At 47.2% G+C, this 17,539-nt stretch overlaps 1 non-coding gene across 1 annotated transcript; it reads left to right on the top strand.

Annotated features, from left to right (window-relative positions):
- Positions 1–16,805: 16,805 nt before the first annotated feature.
- On the top strand, positions 16,806–16,877 carry TRNAA-CGC. Its single transcript has one exon. It is a non-coding gene; the product is annotated as a tRNA-Ala (tRNA).
- Positions 16,878–17,539: the final 662 nt, after the last annotated feature.

The following is a 17,539-nucleotide window of genomic DNA, read 5'->3' as shown; positions in this document are numbered from 1 at the left end:
ATGCCAGATACACCTCTACAGTCCTGACCTATTTTTATGAACAATACATTTCCCATCTCTGGCTTCCAGACAGTGTAGTGGGAATGACCATCTGTGAATAGCTGAAACCCAGCTTTCCAAATCAAAATTCCTTATCACACTTCCATACTATAAGCCCTAATGCACCTAATGGGTTATTCTTCAGCCACCCTAGGACACTTCTCTTCCTTCCTCATTGAAGAAGTTGCAAAGCTTCATTCCTTCCTTTCTAAATCTGATGGCCTCAAAAAAAATAAGACAGGCGATCTGGGTATAAGAAGTCAATAGGTATGAGGCAGTTCAGTTCAGACCAACATTTACTGAACACCTTCTGTGACCCAGACATTATACCAGCATGAAGATCTAAAGGGCTCATGGCATGATGGGAGAAAATGGCAAGGAAATCAACAAACACTTCTGGGGTGCCATTATGGGGCTGTCTCGGTCAGCTAGGCTGTTAACAAAGTACCATAGACTGGGTGCCTTAAAAAGCAGACTTTTATTTCTCAGTCTGGAGGGTGGACGTCAGAGATCCAGTGCTAACATGGTTGGGTTCTGGTCAGGGCCCTCTCCCAGGGTGTAGGCAGCTGCCTTCTTGTTGCCTCCTCCCATAGTGGAGAAAGCTCTGGTCCCTTTGCTGCCTTACAAGAGCACCAGCCCCATTCCTGAGGGCTCTACCCTCATGACCTAATCACCTCCCAATATCTTGCTTCCAAATATCATACTGGAGATCAGATATCAACATACGAACATCAGCTCTATAACAGGAGCTCAGCAACAAAGGTGAGGGAAGAGGGTGACTGGGTTGCAGAGAGCAACCTGGAGGAAGTGATTCTTCAGTTAAGGCGGGGTAGGAGTTAGCCTGCTGAAGGGAGGCCGAGCGGCATGAGGAACAGTATAAGCAAAGATACAAAGACAAAATCTTGGTGGCTTTATATTTCTAGATCTTAAATCAAGTCAGGGAGTGGATGGTGATGTAGAGGTAGCAAGAGGTGAAACTAATGGTGGCAGCCAACAGCCAAATTATGAAGGACTTGTTAATATATCTTTGTACTTTTTTAAATAAAAATCAGAGTTTTAAGCAGGAAAATTACAAAGTCAGGTTGGCATTTGGATAGATACTTCTGGAAGCAGTTTGAAAGATGAACCTGAGGGGGACAAGACTGGAGGCAGGGAAACCAGTTGTGATAGATCGAATTATTGGTCCCAATTCTTTACCCCACTTTAGTAGCATTACACATCCATGCCTTTTCCGTGGCTTCATGGTGAGTGCAGTATACTTTTTAACCTTGGACTTGATTTGGCTAATGGGATGTTAGACACGGCACAAGCAGAGGTTTGAAATGCACTTGCGTGGTTGAGCTGGCCCACTCGTGCCCCTGCCTGCCGCCATGAGAAGAGTGTGCCTCCACATCCCTCTGGCAGCCAACAGTGCCCGAAGGATGGCACGGCAGTGAAACAGGCCTACACCCAACCTGCAGCTGAGACAAGTCCAGTCAGGCCTATCCTAGATCACTGAACCACAGCCAATTTGTAGGCACATGAGTGAGAAATACTTGTTGTTGTAAGCCACTGAGTTTTGGTGTTTTGCTAAAAGGATTATTGCTTTAAAAGCTAATTGATATACCAGTTAAGAAACTATGGAAATAATTCAATGAGAAAATAATGAAGGTTTGAAATAAGGTAGTGGCAGTAAAGAGTAGGAAGAGGTGAATTCATACATCCCTAGGAAGCAGAATCTAAATGATGGGGTAATTGGATGTGGGGATAAGATTTAAGTTAAGGAAGCCTTATGGGATTTTAACTTGGACAACTGAGGTGGAGAGAAATGTCACCAATTGAGTTGGGGTGTAATAAAAAGGAGCATGTTTAGCTGAGAAGATGACTTCAGTTTAGACATGGAGGACTTGAGCCATCTGTGGGGGTGTCCATGTGGAGATGACCAGCAGGTAGGAAGGGAAGAGAGAGAGGGGGTCGGTGCAACAAACTTGGTTTTGTTTTGATATTTTGCTTCCCAACGTCTGAACCCACTTCCTATATTGGAGAATCTGCCATTGTATGAGTTTGGTGTGAGGCAACACCCCACTGATCTTCAAAAGTCCAAGAGGCCAGATACTCTGTGATATCTGGGACCAATAGTCAAAGGACCCAAGTGCAATGAATCAGCTAATTCTACTCAACACTTTTATTTTGTTAGCATTTTCAATGAAAATACTTCTTAAAAGCCTGGGACAATTAAAAATTCATTCAGATGGTCCCAGTAGTAACATGCAATGTCCTGTCTTGGTCCAGGCAGGGTGTCTATGTCCTGCACCCCCCCACTCACTCTATCCTGTTTCCTGCTCATTCTCTCAACCTGGTTCTCCAGCCCTCCTGTAGACTCTGTATCAGTTCCTCGCTAAATCAGTTCCTTTTCTGAAGTCAACCAGAGTTGGTGCCTTGTTTTAATTCGAGAACACTGACTAGTAAAGACATCAGCAACAGGAGAGAGGTGCAAGGGAATTGGAGAGTTGACTGGAGAGCTGGCTGGAGGACTGGTTCTCTGGCTTGTCAGAGGAGAGAGCAGTAATACCCAGTTAATGTCCAGGGAAGGGAATCTGGCAGCCCCTGGCCCTCAGGGGTAAATTGCTAATATTAAGTTATCACTTTTAGTCACCTGGAAAGATGAACTCATGAAAGTGAGACTTTGAAGACCACATTGCTACTTGCATAGAACAAAATGAAGAGCATGAAACATAAGGAGTGTTGGAAGCATGGCTTTTCCTAAGAGGATTGGACAGTTTGAAAAATGACAAGCTCACATCTGTAAACTTTCAACTTAAAGGCTTTAATACTGTGTTATCTTATCACGTGTGGTCTTTTAAGGCTAAAATAGCTGCAAACCAAGCACAGAGTTACTGTCAAATCTCAACATCTACTGAATTGACTAACTCCCTAGATATGTTATGGGAAGGCTAGGGCATCTTTCAGGAAAGATTGTCATCCCCCAAATTTGTAATAAAGATATCTGGGGAAATCTGGACTGAGCACACCGAGCGTTGAATCCCCACTAGGTCTCCCTTGCCAACTGAAACCCATTCCCCTCCCTGTCTGATGCCTAGTTTGAAGATGCTGTAACCCCCTTCACACATTTCTTGCAGAAGGAAGCCAGTACTACTGATGCCCTCCCCCCACTCTGTCACTCATTGCTTATAAGTCTGTCTATAACTAGAGTCAGACACAACCTGAATGACCTCAAAGCAGGGGTCAAAGGGGTGGGGCATAATCACAGCTGACCCTTGAACAACACGGATTTGAACTGCATGGGTCCACTTACATGCGGATTTTTTCAATAGTAAATACCATTGTACTACAAGTCAGTGGTTGGCTGAATCCACAGATAGGGAGGAACTGTGGGTATGGACGGCTGACTGTAAATTATACCGGGATTTTCAGCTGTGCAGAGGCCCTGTGCAGCCCTTACCCATGGGCTGTTCAAGGGTCAACTTAAGTTAAATCCACCCACCCACCTACTGTCAATTGGTCTTTGCAAAGAAGACAAGAGTGCACAATGGAGAAAAGACAATCTCTTCAGCAAGTGGTGTTGGGAAAACTGGACAGCCATGTGTAAATCAATAAAGTTAGAACACTCCCTCACTCTACACACAAAAATAAACTCAGAATGATTTAAGGACTTGGACATAAGATGAGACACTATAAACCTCCTAGAAGAAAACATAGGCAAAACATTCTCTGACATAAATCTTAGCAACGTTCTCCTAGGGCAGTCTATCAGGCAGTAGTAATAAAAGCAAAAATAAACAAATGGGGCCTAATTAAACTTATAAGCTTTTGCACAGCAAAGGAAACCATTAATAAAACAAAAAGACAACCTATGGACTGGGAAAAAATATTTGTAAATGATACGACTGACAAGGGCTTAACTTCCAGAATATATAAACAGCTCATTCAACTCAATAACAAAAACAAGGAACCCAATCAAAAATGGGCAGAAGACCTAAACAGACATTCCTCCAGTGAAGACATAGAAATGGCCAATAGGCACATGAAAAAATGCTCAGTATTGCTAATTTTCAGAGAAATGCAAATCAAAACCGCAATGAGGTATCACCTCACACTAGTCAGAATGGCCATCATTAAAGTCCACAAATGATAAATGCTGGAGAGGGTATGGAGAAAAGGGATCCCTCCTACACTGCTGGTGGGAATGTAGTTTGCTGCAGCCGTTATGGAAAACAGTATGGAGATTCCTGAAACTAAAACTAGGCTTACCATATGATCCAACAATCCCACTCCTGGGCATACATCCAGAGGGAACTTTAATTTGAAAAGATACATGTACCTCAATGTTCATAGCAGCACTATATACAATAGCCAAGACATGGAAGCAAACTAAATGTCCACTGACTGATGACTAGATAAAGAAGTTGTGGTATATTTATACAATGGAATATTACTCAGCCATAAAAAAGAATGAAATAATGCAATTTGCAGCAACATGGGTGGACCTAGAGATCATCATATTAAGTGAGTCAAACAGAGAAAGACAAGTAACATAGGGTATCACTTATACGTGGAAACTAAAAAAAGTGACACAAATGAACTTGTTTACAAAACAGAAACAGACTCAGACATTACAAAACAAACTGATGATTACCGGGGGGAAAGGAGGTGTAGGGGAGGGATAAGTTAGGATTTTGGGATTAGCAGATTCAAACTACTACGTATAAAATAGATAAACAACAAGGTCCTACTGTATAGCACAGGGAACTATAGTCAATAGCTTATAATAACCTATAATGAAAAAGAATGTGAAAGAGTGTTTATATAGCAGAATCACTACATTGTGCGCCAGAAACTAACAACATTGTAAATCAACTAACCATCAATAAAAAAGAAGACATTTTAAAAAACAAAGAAAATAGTATAGAGTAGAGATGAGGGGAAAAATAACCTTAAAAACAAGTTAAATCCTCATCAGAAGTGTTTCGGAGTAGGAGACTCTGAGATGGATATTAGCATGCAGGGCCTTTAATAAAGGAAGCGCTCGGGGGACCACATCTGTGGACGAAGCAGAGCTGGGCAGAGAGGTCGAGCAGAGACCTCAGCCCGCCCCACGGCGGGCTCGGGAGCTGGGATGGCCGTGGAGCTGTGCAAGTTGGGGCCAAGGGTCCAGGCGTTTATAGCCCAGCTTTGACTAGCCCCTGGATGTGGCTGCTGCAGGAAGGCAGCCTGACCAAGGGCAGTGCTTTTCCTCACCTGAAGCGGCCCTACGTGGGCTGCCAGCTGAGGGCCCACTGCCAGCCCCACGCCCAGCAGCTGAGGAAGTCAGTCCCTCATTCCTAAGAGGTGGGTTGAGTGGTGCATCCCAGTGTTTGCCATGAGTGCACCATTTTCCGTCGTTATTTAATCAGGAGTACGCTGGCCAGAAATCAGTCCGTGTTCTAGCTCCAGCCACTGCGAGTGGCCCTAATTGCCATGTTAGTTGTTGATTTCAAACCTGGACTTGAGTGACTTCTGCAGAATGAAATTCTATGGAATAATGGAGGAAGGAATGTAAAAACTTAGCTATAGAAATGCTATAGGAGATGTATCATGTGTGACCTGCCCATACATCTATTCTATCCTCTAGAGAGCCCAGAGGACCAAAATGCGTTGTTGAGGAGAGTACCAGCATCTCTGAAAAGCAATTTTATGACTGATTCCCATAAACCAATGATGCAGTTGAAATGGGACCCTTGATTCGAATGGAAAAGGAAAGATATCAGAGTAGAAGCAGCTGATTTCAGGCACTTCACTGCCAAAAACAAGATAATCACGGGCGTCCCAATAGGCTGCAGGGCTGGAGTGGTAATCAAGATGGTCTGACCTGATTTGGTGGGGACTGATTGATTACATTGTCCACCAACATCGACTCTGTTCTAAGAAAGACTGCATCGCCAGCCTCCTTTCAGTTCTGTGTGGTTACTGACTAGCTTGTGGCCAGTGAGATGCGAGAAGAAAGAAGGGAGGTGGGCGATTCCCAGGGCATGCCTTTAAAGGGGGCGGGGAGGATGTCATGTTACCTGCCTCCATCCTACAGAATGACACATGGACACGGGGCGACATCTGAGGCAGGGTGGAGGAACCAGGTGGTCCCTAGACAGTCTCCTAAAGCAGAGCCCTGGATTGCCTGCCCTCAGACAGTGACATGAGAAATAGGCCACTCCTATCAAAGTCCTTGTTATTTGGGTCTTTCTTACACCCAGAAAAATGCATGGCACTGATCTAGCGGGTGACAGGAAAGAATCATTGCATGCTGGAAAACCAGTGATGTCTCCGGGGCAAGACCTTTGGTCAAACTGTCACCTACAGCACATTGAGGGGTGTGAATCAAGCCTGTGGTCCTGGAGGAAATGGTTGAGGGGGAAAAATCAGAATGTTGGCATGTTTGGGGTACTCTATCCCTTTTAGAATAATCTAGGGGAAACCTGGTTGGTCTGCAGCGAGGGGTAGACGGGAGTACTACTCGGCTGAAGAATTACTGTCCTGCCTGCAGCCTGCAGTCCCAGTTGCCTGAGAGGGTGAGAATGGGGGGCTTCTGTGGGTCAAAAATCTAAGCTGATTCTAGTCACTGAACTAAAGTGTTTCTAAATTAAGAGACAGCCTTGCAGCAGGAAATAGGTCTGTGACATGGCCCTAACCTTCCTCAAGCGTGTTTTAAGATCTCTCTCTGAGACGGGAGAACCACTCAGTGGCCCAGGATGTAGGGGCATTGATTTCCCCTACAAACCAGTCATTTCCAATGGCCTTAAGATAACTAGCATTAAACTGGGCGTGGGATGATTTGAGCACAAAGATTTGTAAGTAAACAGCCAGAGCCTTCAGACTTAAATCTATGTCTCAGAGAAAGACAAGTAATGTTGTGTATCACTTACGTGGAATCTAAAACATAAATGAACTTATTTACAAAACAGAAACACAGACATAAAAAACAAACTTATGGTTACGGTGGAAGGGGTGGGGGGAGGGAAAATGTAGAGTTCAGGATTTGCAGATACTAACTACTATATATAAAATAGACACACAAGGTCCTACTGCATAGCACAGGGAACTATACTTAATACCTTGTAATAATGTATAATGAAATGGAATCTGTAAAAGCATATATATACATATAACTGAATCACTTCGCTGTACACCAGAAACTAACACCACATTGTAAATCAACTCTACTTCAATAAAAAAAAAAAATCTGTCTAGACAAGAGAGTTGGCTGTTGATACTTGCACCTGGAACTAACCAGAAGCAAACAGACAGGGGGCCAAAGATAACACAAGCCTGGCCTGAAAATTCTTGTGACCGATCAACCTTCAAGTCTGTGACTGTTCAACCTCTAAAGCAGAGGTCAGCACACTTTCATGTAAAGGACCAGCTGGTAAATATTTTGGGCTTTGTGGGCTCCGTGGCCCTGATCCCCCTTCCTAGGTTTGCAGGATCTGCCCAGTGCGGATGGCGGTGAGAGGAAGGGCGCCTCCCCCCACCAGGACCAGAGGCTGGTGCTCCCCTCCCCTCTGGCCGCCAGAGGGTGAAACCGGTGGCCTAAGTGTAGCCCAGCTCTCAGGCAAGTGCCACAAAGAGGCAGGGCAGTTAGAACCTCTCAGGTAACTCAGTGGTGTCCCAAGGAGACAGTAGGTCCTGACCTGACACCCCAGTGTTACAACTTTGGTGGGGGTTCTGGCTTCTGATTCCTTGTCGCCACCTGCTCATTTTCTAAGCCTAATCTCTTCAGCTTTCCTGAGAAACTTCCTATCTTTCCAATAAATTGCCCTTTTTCGCTCAAGTCAACCAGCCTTTTTGTTATGTGAAAGCATGACTGTTTATAGTTAAGGATATCAGTTTTGGAGTTATCAGTACAAAGCAGTAGTAACATACATGAGACAGTATGAAATTGCCTGGGAAGAGCACATGGAAAGAGAAGTGAGCTGGAGACAGGCCCACGGCAACGGAAGCACTTAAGGGAGGGAAAGAAAGTGATCTGTGAAAGGGGAGAGAGACTGGGCTGTGGACAACAGAGAGATTGCCTGCAGACAGGTGGAGCTCCAGGTTTGGTTTGTGGCACTGGAGTTGTTCTACATGTAAGTAAGGGACAGAGGGGGTCATGACATTCACAGAAGCCACCAGGGGCTATAAGTCAGGAAGTCACTAACATGGACAGAGAGATCACCAAAGATGGACACACTGGATTCTCAGTGAGCAAGCATTATCAGCACTGACTCCTTGAATCCAATTTAACTTCTTAATAATGCATTTTCCCTACTGTGCAGCTGAACAGTTTCCAATTTTTTCCATTTTTCATTTTTATAACCTTGAGATTATTTCATTGGCAACCATTCTTTCCCATTTATATTTTACATCATAAGGTTGATTCTTCACCTTCTGATCCATATATTCTACCCATTAGAGTATCTGTAATTGTGAATTTTCTTTTATGACCATTTTTTTTCCCTAATCACATCTAATAAACTTGCCCAAGTAGACTTGTTCTGTGAATTTTCAGTCAGTGCCAAATTCTATCAAGTGTACTTTCAACCATTGTCAGTTTTACTTAGCAATATTGAGAATGAATGGGAGACCCCCTGAGAACTTGTTTATTGCTTGGCTAATTGTGAGCTGTGTTAGGATGCAGAGAGAAGCGGAGAGACGGGGAAGGAAGGAAGGAGGGGAGAGAGAAAGTGGAGAGTGAGTGAGACCCAGAGGGAGAGGGGGCATAGACCCACTGGGTCCCTGTCTGTAGGGCTGACACGCAGCACCCCTGGCCTCTGACCCCAGCACAAGTAGACTGCGGTTGGCGGGGCTGAGCTCCCATCGCGGCAGGGAGCTATGGGCCAGTGCCCATGCGGCCCACACGCAGGTGCTGGCAGGGACCCCCAGAGCTCTCTGGCCTCTCACCCAGCACTCAGCGCCCAGCAGTGCCCCTTGGCCAGCAGCTCCATCAGTCCTGGCCTCAGCGAGGACAACGCAGAAGACAGTGATGTACTTGAAATGTTTACAAGAAATAAACCATTACTGGCTTGCCAGAAGCCACTGGAATGTGGGGGTTATTTATTACTGCAGCCTAACCTGCCTATTTTGATTGGTATCTATAGCTGTGCAGCTTTGGGCAAGGCATTTAACATCTCTGATTCTCAGTTTTCTCATGGAGGAAATAGAGAAAATAAAACTTAACTTGCTGGGCTGTTTTAAGGATTAGAAATACTGAATCAGAAGTGCCCAGTATATCGCAGACATTCGATAAAGTTTTATTATCAATAGTATTACTTAGTATAAATTTCAATTTAGTTTAATTTGGAGATCAGCTACCTTGTTTTCACTTCTTTTCCTGAATGCCTTAGGATTCAGCTCATTCTAGTGGCAGGAAGGAATGACCCAGCTCTCCCTTTGCTGGAGAAAAAGGGAAGGAATTTGTGGATGGCATAGACTTGAGCTCTGGTTTCTGGACCATCAAGGACTATTGTGCAGGGAAAGGGGGGTCAGCACCCTCTGCGGGTGGGTCAGGCGAAAGGATAGGGGAGGGAACTGAGGATGGGCTGGGAGCAGAGGGTGAGGCCCTCGTACAGGGTCCAGGTCCTGGATTCTGACCCCTGGAAGGTTGCCCAAGAAGGCACCTCTTTTCTTGCTGGAGGAGCAAAGTGAGCAGATCAAGAGAGACTTCTTTGAGCACCAGGAGCCTCCACAGGTCAAGATGGGCCAGGCCTTACCCCAAAGAGACCCCTCCCCTCCTGCACCCAGGGGATTCAGCTTGCAGGAGGGACTGCAGCTCTGCCTGCAGCTCAGAAGTCACCCATCCTGCAGGAGGGATGGGCGGCCACATCCTCCCTGTGATGGCCTCCCACCAGCGCCATAGCCCACCCTGGACATCGGGTGAGCAACCATAGGAGAGGAGGCCCCAGCGGGACATAGGACTTCCTGCCCACCCCACCCCACAACACTTTCTTCCCTCTCCTCTTGCTTCTTCCAAACTCCCTCTCAAGGCATACAGGGACTTTAAGAACAGACATCTGAGTGTGAAGGGATCATAGGTTTAATCTGTTTAGCAAACGCTTTTACTACTGCTGGAACAAAGAGAACTTATGCCTTGATAATCAGAGATTATTGCACGTTTTAAATTATTAGGACCGAACTAGTAAGTTCTCCCTGTATTTATAAACACAGGGCCCCATTATAAACACATCAACAGACAGAAACCTAACTGCCAGTTTATCTTGATGGAGAATCACGGTGGGAAAAGTTGGAAACGCAGATCTGTGCAGTTGTTCTGCATTCAGTGTGATTTCCATTGGTTCTGTAAACACAGACGTGCTCTTTCTCTTAAACCTCTTAATCATTTGAAGGATAGTATTAAAATGCTTTCTAGGTCTCAATGGTTCTGTCAGGAATTTTCATTTGGATATTTTGTCAACTTTCGTGTCTGTCCTGCATCCACTTTGTGTATTTCCTCTCAAAATACATTTTGCAGATAAATAGGCAGCCAGCTGAGTCAAGTTTTATGCCATATGAAAGTTTTATGCCATATTAAAGCCATTTTAGAAAACCTATCAATTCTATCCTAAAAATGACATCGTTCTAATAATAAAGCTCGGATCGCAACAACAAAATTGCCTAACTGCGTGTACCTGGTAACTGTCCTAACGTGTGCCCTCACTTGGCTCCCGCAGTCCGGCCCATCCGCAGCGCCCCTAGCGGCCTCCCAGCCGCTGCGCCTCGGGGCCCTGCACTGTTTCTCTCAGCAGTGTCCACCAGAGGGCGCCAGTGCTCTTCAGAAGAGGGACGCCGACGCCAGTCTTCGAGGAGACAGCCCGGGGTTGTAATGAGGATTGAAAAGGCCACGACAGCCACCTTGCTTCAAGATCATACACTTACCTGAACATGCAGCCCAGGGATTTTTAGATTGAAACCATTTTACATCCCTAGTGGCAGTTCCTCCCAGATAATAATGAAAATGGTGATGATAATAGTGGTGTTGTGATGATCCCTTGCCCAGACAACTTCCTGGCCCAGAAGAATCTTGGCTGCTCCTGATAAAGGATTACCTTGAGGGGGGGTCTAAACTATTACTTCTCCCTCAGCTATTTTCAAAATTTTAGTTAATAATATCTTGTATTTTCCTGTCTGACTAGGTTGTAAAGTATTCTTCAAAAACATCTCATTTTGACTTCACAAAAATCTTGTTTCCCTCTTTAAAGATGAGCAAACATTTGCAGAGGGCATCATTACTGCTGCTGGAAAGACACGCCCAGCTAGTGAACGGCACCTGAATTCGGGCTCTCTGTCTCCAATGCCTGGGCCTTTGCCTCCCTAAATCCTTTGCTTACCCACTTCTGTCCTTTTCAGCCCTTTCCTCAGACACTTTCAGTCACAGACATTGGCACCTGGGTGAGTGCGGGTGCGAGTACCAAACCCTTTCCCCGCAGCCGCTGGGGCGGAGCAGGTGCAGAGATGGGGCGGTGTAGTGACAAGCTCTGGAGACTGGTGGCTGGATATGCAGGTTCTGGTCCTCGTCCCGCCCCCACCTGGGTGACCTGGGCAGCACACCAACCCGGGTGCAGCTCCTGAGCTGTAAACCGGGGAGCTGGACTAGCTAATCTCCGAGGAGGCCGCATGAAGCTCTGTTGTTCTGGGTGGTGATTGTTAGGAAAGCAAGAGCCACTGCCCACTGTTTTTTGTTGTTGTTTTTTTTTATTCTTTTGGTGAGGGAAGGTAATTAGGTCTACTTATGTATTTACTCTTAGAGGAGGTACTGGGGGTTGAACCCAGGACCTCATGCATGCTAAACATGCACTCTACCACTTGAGCTATACCCTCCCCTCCACTGCCCACTGTTTTGGGATAAACAGTGAGTGTTTTTCTTACCAAGGCTGTCGCCCCAGAAATTGTACCCCTACCCCTCCCTCAAATAGCAAGGTGGTGGAAGATTTGACTTCCAGTGGACCTCGAGCCTCATTATATGCTCATTGTAATGCACTAGCTGCCAAGTGGCACACCCACAGAGGCCATGACAGTTGACAGTTGCCATGACAACAACCAGGCAAGCCCATACAAGGACTAAAAGGAGGGGTGCATCAGCTCCGGGCCCAAACCACACCCCTGATCTCCAATAACTCACAAATATTCCTTCCACTCTTTCCAATTCCCCCTTTTACCTTGACCCTCCTATGTATTTGGTGTCTCCGCCCAAAGTGGGCGGAGAAGTTGATTTCAGGAAGACCGAGTTCAGGTCCCTGCAGTTATCCATGTCTGCAGTGGCCACGGTGAACTGGTTTTCGGGGATAGAGACAGACAGAGATCTGGTCTTGGTCTATCTGCAAGAGTCCTCGTCGACCTTGTGTGACTCTGGCTGAGTTCTGATCGCAGTTCTGAGTACTCTGATTTGCGAGCTAGGTTCCCACTTTTCCGTTCTTTGGCCATTGAACAAAACTTGTGCTGGTCCAGTCTTAGCATGGGCTTCATTACTGGCTGCATGAATTCGATCAGGAAAAAACCCTCACTGGCCAAGACAAGGGGTCTCTGCCCTGGCCAGCTCTGAGCTCTGCCCCTCCCTCTCCTCATGAACAACTAACCCCTTCTCAGGAGCCAGATTTTCCATGCCCAAAACCGGGCAGTCTGACCTGAGAGTTACTTATGAGAACTAGTATTTGAGTGGTCAGACCTGCTGGAAGGCGTCCCTGGGCAGCATGAGTGGTGGCCATGGCTACACTCCGGGTGCTGCCCCATCTCTGCCACTTACGACATGAATCCCCACCTCCCGTCTCACAATCCTCATTTCCTGCGGGGGAGCCCCTAGATTCCTTTATTTTCTTTCCCCCAGGATGTCACACCTAGGGCTTTGAAATACAATAAATAAATCCACTGTAATGATCAGATTAATTACAAAAATTGTCATTTTATTTCAGGGAGTGGAAAGACTGGAGGTTCTGGGAAGCCTTACATAATAAGTCTCACAAGTACAGGGAAGCGCACAGATTCTAAGAACTGATGCTTTTTGCATTTTGCTGGTGCCTGTGAGTGGTTCAAAGACTTAAATCAGGTGGCTTTCAAAAACATTTTGCCCGTTTGTGTTTCTCTGACAAGTGTAATTGCTCTAATGTGCTGCATTTACATAACGCCTTGCATCAGGCACCGTCTCAGTTTTTCCCTCGGCTTCGGAAGTGCTCTTTGTCAAAGCTGCTTTGGTTCTTTCTGTCCTCAAGAGAGGGTTCCCCTGCACCTGTATCTGACTAGTGTCCTAAACTCTGGAAGGTGGGAGGCTTTGAGGAGGAAGCTGGGAGCCTAGGGGCCAGGGGCCAGTCCTCAAGGTGTCAGGCCCCCAGGCAAGGTTCCCAGGGGCTCTTGAGGGGCACCTTCTGTGTCCCCCCAGGCCATGCCTGACTGACTGCCCTGAGGGGGTGGCCCATCTCGTGGGCTGGGCACAGAGTGTCCCCTCCAGGCTGAGCCAGGACAGGCTGAGCAGGGATTTGTGATGGCCCCTTGCCTGGCTGCATTCCTGAGGTGCTCTGGACCACAGGGGCATCCCTGCTCTCAGCCCTGGGGCCCAGCTCTCCTGAAGCAGCCAGGTGCTAACTTGTTGCAGCACCCCTGGCCTCCCCTGGAGGAAGTCTTCCTCTGTGGGGCAGATGCTTTAGCCCCCAGGCTCATTCCACCTTTTCCAGGAAGCTATCTTGGGCTGGTCCTCCCAGCCCTCAGGAGTCCATGGTCTGCAGGAGCTCAGAGCATCCTCCCAGCCTCCCGCTTCATCCCGAGGTTTCTGCGCATCAGAGTCCCCGCTCACAGCCCGACCCCTCCTGGGAGCCCAGGCAGCCAGGGAAGCCAGCAGGGCTGCAAGGCCACAGCTGAGATTACACCACGCTGACCCTTTAATCTCTGGTCTCAGTGCTCATGTAGTTTTCCCTCTTTGTCCTCAGGACCTTCCTGTGAAGTAGGTAAGACTGCGTCCACTGTGTTCTTTACACAGAACGAACCTCCGGCTTGCGGGGTGACGCAGGTCTCACGTTACACAGATCTCCTTCCTCACTCGAACTTCAGGAAGCCTGTGGATGCTGCCTGTCTCCTCCCCTTGTAACCAAGCAGGACCCTAGGGGGCCTTCCTGTGACAGACCCCTCCCCAGATCCTGTGCTGTGGCTTCTCTTTGAAGGACCTGGATGACACTGACCGATGCACAGATGCTAAAGCTACTTGATGACCATGAGCACGTGGCCCCCAGACTAAGGCGCATGAGGATTGACCATGTTAAGCCCCGTGACACCACCCTGTTACCTCACCAACAACCAGTCAGAACTGTGAGCGGGCTGATCATACACCCCTCACCTTGCCTTTAGAAGTGCTTCCCTGAAACCCATCGGGGAGCTCAGGTGTTTTGAGCTCTAGCTGCCCTGCACTCCTTGCTGGGCGCCCTGCAATAAATGCTGCACTTTCCTTCACCACGACCCGGTGTCAATAGATGGGCTTCACTGCGTGCGGGCAAGCGGTCCCAAGTTCGGTTCGGTAACACTCTCCCAGGCCCGTCCCTCAGAGGGACCCTGAGTGCCACCCTCGGTCAGGATGGCCTGAGTGACCCACCGGGTGGGGCTGGCTGAGCCGGTTCAGTCTGGAGGGCGACCACAGCCCCAGGGCAGGTGGGGCTTACACATCGCTGAGAAACTCCCAACAGCACAATCCCTTAGCCCCCTGGTTATTATAATATGTGCTTTATTTAAAAAGAAGTAGCTTTTAGGACATCTCTATGACTGAGGGTACACAAAATGAGTACAATTTATCTAAGAATGGCACAAAACGTTTGCTGAGTGACTCCTATGTACCAGCCACTATTTTTACTCATGAAATTCTCATCTGGACCCTATGAAGCACGTACTATTACCATTATTCCTGTTTTACAGAGGGGGATGCTGAAGCATGAAACAGCAGGACCCTGTGGGACCCTCCTGGATACAAAAGCCCCTCCTTGGCCCCTGTTTCTCTTTTGTAGAAAAAGCCTTTAGTCTCCTAGGCCTGAGTTCCAAAGAGCAGACTTAAGCAGATACTAATTAGGAAAGTGAGGGAATGCAGAAACAAAAGAAAAGCAGTCAAACAATAGTTCAGTGATGAAAAACAGCCCTAGGGGTATACGTAACGATCAGATTCAGATCTTTGGGTTGTTCTGTAGGAACGTAGGCCCCCACCCGGTGGAGGTCAAACTGAGCATGAGCGTGTGGACCCCAGGTTGGAGTCAGAAGGCTGAGGCTGAGCTTTTTGGAACACCACCCTGTCACCTCACCTCCAGCTAATCCTGCATGCTCCTGCAACCCTCACCCCAGGTGTTGCCTTTAAATCCCTTCCCTGAAAACCATCAGGGAGCTTTGAGCACAAGCCACCCACTCTCCTTGCTCAGCCCTGAGAGAGACCTTCCTCTGCTCCAAACTCTGCTTTGGTTTGTTCAGCCTCACTGTGTGCCAGACACATGAACTTGGGTTCAGCAACAGGCAGAGAAATAAGTGACTTGCCGCATGCTCAACAGAGCTAGGCTTCAACCCCTGTCATCTGGCTCTGAGCCCACGCTCTTAATTACTAGGTTACACTTCTGAAGATGTGTCACCAAAAAAGGAAAATATGAGAGTCAGAATGAGTTAGGAGCTACATAGTGCCCAGAGAACCTATGTGTAGTGCTATTAAAAAAGAACCATTCACAGGGGAAAGGGACACAGGAGGGGGTGAGTGGGGCCCACGGGGAGTCCAGGCAGCCCCAGGGCATGTCCCCTACATCTGCTTGTGCTGACTCCCCAGAGCTGCCCGGGGACTTGCTCCTTTTCTCATCTCCTCCCTGTCTCTCCTGACTTCCTAGAGGCCATGATGCTCTCTGTGCAGGACCACAGGCCTCGGCACATTGTTTATGTTCAGTGTGCTGTGGATTGAGTGCAGGTAAAGGTCCCGTCACACTTGGGTCAAAACCAATGAGGTCACCTGCAAGCTGCCTGGGATGTTCCAAGTGAGCAATCAGTGCTCTTCCTGAGCCTTGAGGGTGACCTTGGGTTCACCTCTGGGTGGGGATTGAGCCAAAAGACACAACCAAGCCCAAGACGGGAAGAAGGAAGGATTTATCATTACTTGCAGCAAGGAAGCAGAACACCGGGGATCCTTCCCAAAGCAGTGTCTCCCCAGCAAATCTGGGCAAGTTTAAGCTAAGAGTACAAGCATTCTCATGAAGGTGCTGCCTGAAGATTGGCCCCCATTCCTGACAAGCCAAATTGAAACTCAGAGACATGGTCTTAGAGCTTAGAAGAAAAGAGACAGCTTTCTAACTTTGCCAGGCACAAGGGACTCTCAGCAAGCCAGTGGCTTCAAAACTGAACTCACCTTGGGGATGCGGCGGGGTGATATGTAGCCATAACTCAAACAATAAAACATCGATAACAATGAACAGAATCATTTTCTTGTCATAAGACTTAGAGTCGTGTCATGGTGTCTCCAGTTGACCAGTTCTACAGAGGCTAGTGGCTGTCACTTTTTCGATCTGATCTCTATCCCATGAGCGCCCATGGTGTGATCTTCTTGGTAATTCAGGATATTTTGTAAGGTTACAGTTCCATGACCTTCTCCCTGGAGAACAACTCAGAAACCAAGTATGATTATTATTTTTGATTATTGGAATAAAGCAGAAACAGTAAAATTAATAGCTTTATTTTAACAGTGGGCCTGGAGCTGTGAGAAGCAACCGGTCAGTCAGATCAGTTGACTGGTTTAAGGGCAGGCATTAAGAATAAGCAATCTGGGGGGTCGAGGTATAGCTTAGTGGTAGAGTGCTTGCCTCGCAAGCACGAGGTCCTGGGTTCAATCCCCATTACCTCCACTAGATAAATAAATAAACCTAATTACCTCTCCCCCAAAAAACAAAAAGCAAAAAAAAAAAAAAAAGAATAAGCAATCTGTTAGCCTAAACGCGACCATTTTATTAATTCTCCTTCAACGGGGCTTGAGCAGAGAGATTTAGCATAGAATTGGGGCAAAGGTTGAGAGTCCAAGCTTTAGTTGATTGATATCACAAGGGTCAGAAAAGGTCAAAATCGTCATCCTTAGGTTCTGACCAGTCTGGGGTCTCAGCACTAGTTACCATCCTCCGCCTGGCTGGGGGCCTGAGTTCCTGCAGAACAGCTCAAAGATCCGTATCCGAGTGTTAAATGTGTCCCTTGAGGAGGAACTGGGACTCTGTTTTGTCACTGAACTATTGTTTCTTAACTGCTTTCCTTTGTTCCTACTTTCCTTTGTTCCCTGAAGACGGTTCATCACTGAGCCCTGTTCAAGGGCAAGCACTGTGGCCAGGCTTAGATTACAAAACGACTTTTCCTGTGTCGAAAAAGCCATGCCTGGGTCTTTCTCCAGGGATGCCCTACCCTGTCTGCTGACACTGGGGCTTCCCTCCTTTCTACCTCCAGTTTCTACCTTCCTGGACACCTCACCTTGCTGGGCCTTCTCTTCCCTTTCCCTGAGTTCCTTAATTTAACGTCTGTGTCT

Source organism: Camelus ferus, chromosome 9 (genome assembly GCF_009834535.1).
Source record: "Camelus ferus isolate YT-003-E chromosome 9, BCGSAC_Cfer_1.0, whole genome shotgun sequence".
Taxonomy (NCBI): Eukaryota; Metazoa; Chordata; class Mammalia; order Artiodactyla; family Camelidae; genus Camelus; species Camelus ferus.
This window is presented reverse-complemented; position numbering and strand designations above follow the sequence as displayed.